The sequence below is a fragment of the Vespa mandarinia genome, chromosome 15, assembly GCF_050613455.1.
Source record: "Vespa mandarinia isolate Hongniang chromosome 15, ASM5061345v1, whole genome shotgun sequence".
NCBI classification, from domain to species: domain Eukaryota; kingdom Metazoa; phylum Arthropoda; class Insecta; order Hymenoptera; family Vespidae; genus Vespa; species Vespa mandarinia.
This window is the reverse complement of record NC_140824.1, coordinates 3,985,001-3,992,915: the sequence shown is the minus strand read 5'-3', so window position 1 is coordinate 3,992,915 and position 7,915 is coordinate 3,985,001. Positions and strand designations below refer to the sequence as shown.

Genomic DNA, 7,915 nt, shown 5'->3' with positions numbered 1-7,915 from the left:
GTTGTATAAAAAATTTTTGATAGTAACAATAAGGATAAACAAATTTGATATTTTTTTTTTTTTTTTTTTTTTTTTTTTTAATATAGTGTCAAAATATAGATAGGCTATTTAATTTTAATGAATATTTGTATGATTATTTATTATTATAATAAAAAGAAAAAATTATTTTATAAAGCGAGTTAATTAATGAAAGTTAGATTGGATTTATGTTTACATTAAGGAACGTAAATAAATAGTTTCACGTGTAATTGATATTCTTTTAATTATTTCAACGAAATGAATTAAATTGAAATCCCTAAATTATTTTCAAAATTCAAAGATGCCGCAGTATGTTTCCACTGGCTTAAGATGATTATAGAACTCTTTCGATAGATAAAAATAGATCAACTTTTACCATTCCTAATCTTTTCTTTTAGTCTTACTCGCTAAGTCTCACAGAGACGCATAAATTTTGAGACACGGACTACCGGGCTGGGTTTGCAAATAAGATTACACGAGTATCGTGTGATCATAACACGAGACGACATGCGGGTGGACGAATAGCAAGAAGACGATGATGTATTTTACGAGAACACTTTGTAAAAGCCTATCATCTTATATTCAACCGGAAACAATTCTTTTTATAGCAATTCTTACATAGAACAAAAGAAATTTTACCAAAAATTATTTCTAAAAAATTCATCTTAATTGTCATAGTGAAAATAATCATCTAAAGAAGATAAAAATATTATCCATAAATTTTCCTAGAGTATCCTTTATCGTAAAGATAGAAATATCTTTACGGAACGAGATGAGAGGATAAAATTTTCTAAAAAAAAAAAAAATAAAAAACATCATCTTAATTATCATGATGATAATAAATGACGTGAAGAAGACAACGACGCTCGTGTAATTATTCATAGAGGGGAAAAGAAGAGAAAAAAAAGAAATCCTTCGAAAAGGGAACGCGAAGAGAAAATTTCTTTTCAACTGGTCATAATTGTCGACGTTTAATTGTTGTAGAGAAAATGATTAAAAAAGGAAATAAAAAAAAAAATAAAAATAGAAAAGAGGTAGGTAAAGTGGTTAGTTTAATCGATAGGTCGAAGTCTTAGTCGGTCCTTGGCCCTAGAGAGCTTTGGCGATTCAAAGGGAGGAGGGATAATAGGGAAGCAGCATCGTACATATACATATGTACATATATACATATACATAGATAGAAACATACATATATGCCATATATACGCAGTTGTAGTACTCGTAGTCGATGAGTAGAAAGAGTGGGGGGATGTCAGACTGTAAGGGAGGGGAGCGGCGCAGGAGGAAAGCGCGGCAGAGCCGAGCAGCCGGCAGTCTGCGCACGGACATCGATCGAGGTTCACGTTCCGCATTTACCGCATCCGTCCTGTTCTCTCATTCTCACATACTCTTCTGTTTCCTTCCTTCCTTCCTTCTTTCCTTCCTTCCTCCTTCTTCTTCCTTCCGTAACTTCCGTTCTCGAGATATTATCGGAATACAATACGCGTGTCGCATTTGAAATTCTCGATCGTCGATCATCGATCATCAATCTTTTTCAGTCTTCTTTTTATTTTTTTTGAGGGGGCTTTTTTTTTCCTTCTTTTTTTTCTTCATATTTTTCTTTTCTTTCCTTCCTTGTGTTTTGGTGAAGAGACATAACGAATACTTTTTTGTGAATTTGTGTGCAAAGGACGAAGACAGAAAGAGGGTGGGAGAAAGAGGGAGAGAGAGAGAAAGAGAGAGAGAGAGAGAGAGAGAGAGAGAAATTGATATATTTTATCTTATGGTTTTTCCTACAAATTAAATCCAATCGATGCAATCAATCGCAAGAAGATGATCTAAAGACGATGAATCTTCGTTGATCCTGTTATTTCCGATTCTCGTGAGTACCAATTACACAGCTGTAATTTATTATATTTCTTGTCTTTTTTTTTTATTTTTGTTTTCTTTTATTTTAAATTTTATATGGGTGTGCGTTAGGTCGTTTGCGTTCTTACTTTTTTTTTTTTTTACCGCATGAAAGAGGTAAATCATATATTTACTGCTGGTAATATTTAGGAAGTTGAAAATAGATAAGGAAATACTGTGTTTGATTGTAATCATTAAAGAGAAAGAGACAGAGAGAGAGAGAGAGAGAGAGAGAGAGAGAGAGAGAGAGAGAGAGAGAGAATATAAAAGGCAGTGTATCGTATTCTATATTTCTATTATTAACTGGTAACGTTGTTAGAATGTTATTTGAAAGTCGATCGATCTTCCCTACGAAGCAAACACACCAGCGAATGTTTGTAGGTGTGCTGAATAATTCGTTATAGAGCCAACTATACCACTGCTTTAGCTGCATCTACCAATCCTCCATTTATGTTAGTTAGAAACGTTAGAAAGTGATGGACTGTATAATAAATATTCATAATAACGTTAGAGTTATGAATTATTTCGCCATTGAGCTATGGTTAATTAATTAAAAAATTATCGTATAAGATAAGCTCGATAGCAGGCTCGTCTATTCAATCTTATAATATTTTTATGTTTTGTTATTCCATGTGATAAATTAAGTCGAAAGTTAGAGGAAATATTTTTTATGTGCGATACTTCATTTTTGAGAAAATCGAATTTATTAAAAAATCAATATTTACGATATGGCAATCAATTTTAATTTTGTTTTTCTTCTTTATATGTAGAAATTAATGGGATATTGTATAAATATATTTCTTTTTTTATTTCTTCAGAAATTAATTGTTTAAGATTGTTGATAGATATGTTTCATATGAAAATATTGCATTGCATACTTTATTTTTTTTTTCACGTAAAAATTGTATCAACAGTTTTGAAACATTTTATACGCATAATCAATGTAATTGACTATAGAACATTACTCAATCGATATTTCAATTTTTTTTTTTTTTTTATACAGACAAGTTGGTATCACGTTGATGTTATTTGTCATTTAAGATTCAAATATTTATATTTTTAACAAATGTACACACACACACACACACACACACACGTATAAGAGATTTTATTTAACGATCACGTAATCTATTTCGTAGATAAATAGTAGATTATGGCTTGAGTAGACAGATCAAAATAAATGTTGATACATGTTTTCTTGGAAAATCATGGAAATTGATTTTGGGATTTATCTAACGCGTTTGAACTTCTTTAAATTGAAATATTTAATTTTTCTTTTAAATTCTTTTAAACTTTTATGTATAGCAAAAAAAAAAAAAGAAAAGAAAAGAAAAGAGAAACAAAATTGATTATAAAATAATTAAAAGAAAAAAAAAAATTCATGGAACATTGTTAGTATAAAAATAAATTTTGCATATATCAGCTAATTAAGATTATTGGACTCGGAATGTATGTGATAATGGTTTCACCCTTATATACATATATACACACACACACACACATATATATATATATGTATATATGTAGATAAAGATAGAGCTAGAGAAAGAGAAAGAGAGAGAGAGAGAGAGAGAGAGGGAGAGAGAGAGAGAGAGCAGAGATTTAAGTTTGTATATAGTCGCGCCTCGAAACCGCAGGTTCGAGGGCCGAGTAAATGCGACCGGCCGCGGATCGATTTCGCGAGTTGAGGGCAGCTCGTTGGTACGGTTTCATAGATATATACTTCATGTGGCTCGCTTCCTCTCGCTTCTACTTCCGGCTGGTTTTACTTTCGCGCCTAAAATTTATGCAACGTCCGTTATATATTTCCGTCTACTTCAATTTTTTTTCTATTTTAATATTTTCATTTTTCCATTTTTCTTGTTTCTTTTCTCATTTTTTTTTTTTTTTTTTTTTTTTACAACATTTACATACTCGTATATCGATTAATTCCAATCTTACGATATTATTAATAATAGTTTTAATGAACGTATTCTTTCATTTTTTTAAAGATAATACATTAAACGTAAAATAAGTGTGTACGTTTGGACGTAATTATTTCTTTCGTCTTTATAATTATAAATCATTTATTATCTCATATCATCGTCACAAAGAATCACGGATGAAGTTATCGTCTTCGTTGATTTTCATTTCGTTTATATAAATTGATAAAATTATAATTATAAATAGTGCGTGATAGGGGAATAGAGAGTTTATAGTAAAATACACGAGAGAAAAAGGTCTGATTTCAAGAATCACGGTAAGATCGTAACAACGTAATATATTTTAAATATTATCAGAATGAAAGATAAACAAATTGATAAGGACATTAATGTAAATAGTCAGTCGGGGTAGAAAGCGAAAAATGTGTTATACTTCTATAAAGAGATGTAGTTGTTACGAGTAAATGCGTATGAGTTTCTTATCTCTCTTTTTTCTTTTTCTTTTTTTTTTTTTTTCTTTTTTACAGGAATAAAATCGTAATACAAAAAAAAAAAGAAAAGGGGGAAAAGGAAAAAAGAAAAACGTGGTTGTAGCCACGTTATTTACACTTTCGTTAGATCGTAAGTTTATTGCCGTAATAGAGCTTGGAAGCATAACAGAATCGATTTCGAAGGGGGGGAGAGAGTAAGAGGAAAAATACCAGAAGCGATTCGCAAGATGTTTTCTCTCTCTCTCTCTTTTTTAAAGAAGAAGAAGAAGAAGAAGAAGAAAAAGAGAGCTTCGCTAGTCAGAGTTTATTTGAGTTATTACGGTACATCCGATTACTGCTCCACTTTGCGAATGCTCCTGGCATGTCATTTAAAAGACGACGAGCGCGAGTCTCCATCTTTGTCTCTCTATGTGTTGAAAATCTTTCACGAATAAATTCACGTAGATCTGTCTATCTCTTTCTCTCTCTCTCTCTCTCTCTCTCTCTCTCTCTCTCTTTTTCATTCTCTTTTACACATATACATACACACATACACATACATACAGACATACTTTTTTCCGGCTTTTTAAAAGGGTGGCCTAGCGTGGAATTCGTTCCACTACGCGGGAGATACGACCCGAGTTTGGCCTCTTTTCTTCCTTCCTTCTTTTCCATGTCGTTGCATCCGGTGCATCGAGAATGAAAAAGAAAAAGTAATGTCAACATAGGGTTTATATAATACACACATATATATATATATATATATATGCATGTATATGTATATGTATATATTATATGTGTATGTAGTTGTTGTGATATTCGATGTACTGAAATAATGGGTGCAATTTTATGATGATATATGATCGTTCGTTTCAGCGATCAATAAGGAAAACAATTGCAATTTAAAACGTTTATGATTATTATTTGATTTAAAATGAAAAAAAAAAAAACAACTAAAAAGAAAAACAAGAGAAAAAAGAAACAGAAAAAATAGTATTTATCATTCAAAAATGGACTCTGTTATGTACGTTAGATTACGAACGACAATACATTTTTTTATTTTGTACTGATACAGCTTTGATTGGATATAAAAAAATTTTAGAAATACATTTTTTAATTTCTTCACAACTTCGTTTCTTCCTTATCATCGTTAAAGTAAAAACTTCATTCACGATATATTTATTGTATCGATATAAAAAATTTTTATTTTTTAGCAAAACATCAATTACAGATATTATGAATCTGTTTTTTTTTCTTTCCTTTTTTTTTTTTACACTTCTCTCTTATCTTAAATGCAACTTAATTTAATGAACTCCGACATGCATGTGTGACGACGATCATCAACACGTTTTGTATCTACTACTTTCTTCTCTACGAGCGTGCATGCAATAACGATGACAATTATTTTCCAGTCTCAACTAAAATTGCAAGAAGAAGGAAAAGAAGAAGAAGAAGAGAGACAGAGATATTTTCTACTTATCTTACTAAATATATATATATTTAGTAAGATATATATATATATATATATATATATATATATATATATATAAAGAGATCATTAAATGTCTCCATGGAGAGAAAGACAGAGTGATAGATAGTGAAAAAGAGAGAGAGAGAGAGAGAGAGAGAGAGAGAGAGAGAGAGAAAGAGACAGAAAGATAAAGATACAGAGAGAGAGAGTTACCGTTACTAAATATATATCTACGAGTACCTCACCGAATTTCAGAATCCTCGGACTTCCTTTAAACGTTTGGATTTAATGAGCGTGTCAAAAAGGTCATGCTGTGATTACTGACCTGAATCAAACTCGTACGATTTCATCTTCCTTTAACATTAGATACAAGGATGGAGATTGATCAGAATAATACGAGTACATATTTATAAAGATAAAAGAAATATAGTCTTTTTAATTAATGTTTACAATTTTTAACAATGAATTCGATCCATTAACAATAATCCAGTATATTTATTAATTACTTAATTATTATATTAATTCTTAAGAACAAAACAAAAAAAAAGAAGATTAAATTAGTTTAATTATTAATTTATTTAATTTTTTTCACGGTAACAATTTTAATCACATTTATTGTTATTTATTATAATTTATCATATAATCATACACGATGCATTATATTTATGAAAAGAAAAAATGAAATTAGACGTTCTCTTTAAAAAGATGCAACTTTATATACATGCATATATATATATATATATATATATATATATATATATATACGTATATAAAAAAAAGAATTATTTGTAAATACAATAAAATTAGATAATCTTCTTATAGATTTCTATCATTGATCTTAGGAGTCGTACTTCGAACCTTTACAGCGCTTTTACGACGATTTGAAAGGCTAGGAGCGTATACATGCGAGTCCTTCGCCTTCACCTTTAAAATTGATTAGAAAAATGAAACCAAAGAATGATCCGCCGTATGTCCCATATAACCAATGCTGTTTACGACCTGTAATATATAAGAGCAAGAGAGAGAGAGAGAGAGAGAGAGAGAGAGAGAGAGAGAGACAATACGTGCGCACGCGACAATAAGACGCTCACGCGTGATAAGGTCGCGTGCGATCGTTCCTGATCGCTCGTGCGTGGAGTTTCCTAAGCTTTCATATTCAGCATACATATATATATATATAGATAAATATATAGGATATATTCTAATTCATCGCTCGCTTTCATTTTTTTCTCTAACAAAGGAATGGAATTGCTAGGAAAAATCATTCGTTATATTCGACAAATTTTTCGTGTCTATATTCTTTTTATTTTTTATTGATTGATTGATTTATTTATTTATTTATTTATGATATAAGTATATTATTTTTTATGTTGAAAACAACAAGATTTACGCTTACATAATTTTATTTAATATTATATGTCAGATAAGTTTTATTAATAAATTTCGATTGAAAAGAAAAAAAAAACAAAATTAGAAATTTTAGAGACAATTATTATTATTATTATTATTATTATTATTATTATTATTATTATTAGATTTTTTAATTTTTCGAAATGTCCAAATAATTTCTTTTTGAAAAATATTACACATTTTTTTTTTTTTTTTTTTTTTTTTTTTTTTTTTTTTTTTCATTAGATTTCTCTATTTATTTTGTGTAGAAAAAATCGTGTTCAAAATTTTTATAATCATTTATTTAAAATATACCGAAATAGCAAATCCATTCTTCTTTTTTTTTTTTTTTTTTTTTTTTTCTTTTCTAATTATTAGATCTTTATACGTATAGATAAAATAAGTGATTCTAATTATTTATTTACGCTCGAGAAAAGTTATATAAAACGAAATCATGTTATATTACATTAATGTATCATTTCTCTTCTTAATGTTAGAAATTTATTCGTCTAGTTACATTTCACATTAGTGATATTCCGTCGTTACGTCGTGGAAATATTCGTTATTCAGACGATTTGAATCGGTCTGCGCAAGCAAATTAGACGACGCTTATTGGATTTTCTAGCGGTGTCATTCCACTCGGATTTTCACATCCACCTACGATTTTCGTCAAAAGACGACACAATGTCGTTGTGACGGTAGTGGCAAGCTAAGTACAGAAACAAATTCTCTCTCTCTCTCTCTCTCTCTCCCTTTCT

At 29.7% G+C, this 7,915-nt stretch overlaps 1 protein-coding gene across 3 annotated transcripts in view; it reads left to right on the top strand.

The window, feature by feature from the left end:
- Positions 1-1,344: 1,344 nt before the first annotated feature.
- LOC118444561 (uncharacterized) overlaps positions 1,345-7,915 on the top strand; it is a 73,322-nt gene continuing 66,751 nt past the window's right edge. For 2 of the 3 annotated variants that reach the window (XM_085661508.1, XM_035872941.2), the window contains exon 1: positions 1,345-1,879. The gene's annotated coding sequence lies outside the window, so the exon portion shown is untranslated. Of the gene's footprint in view, positions 1,880-4,430; positions 4,449-7,915 lie in introns of those variants that run through there. The other variant, XM_085661507.1, reaches the window with a different exon arrangement.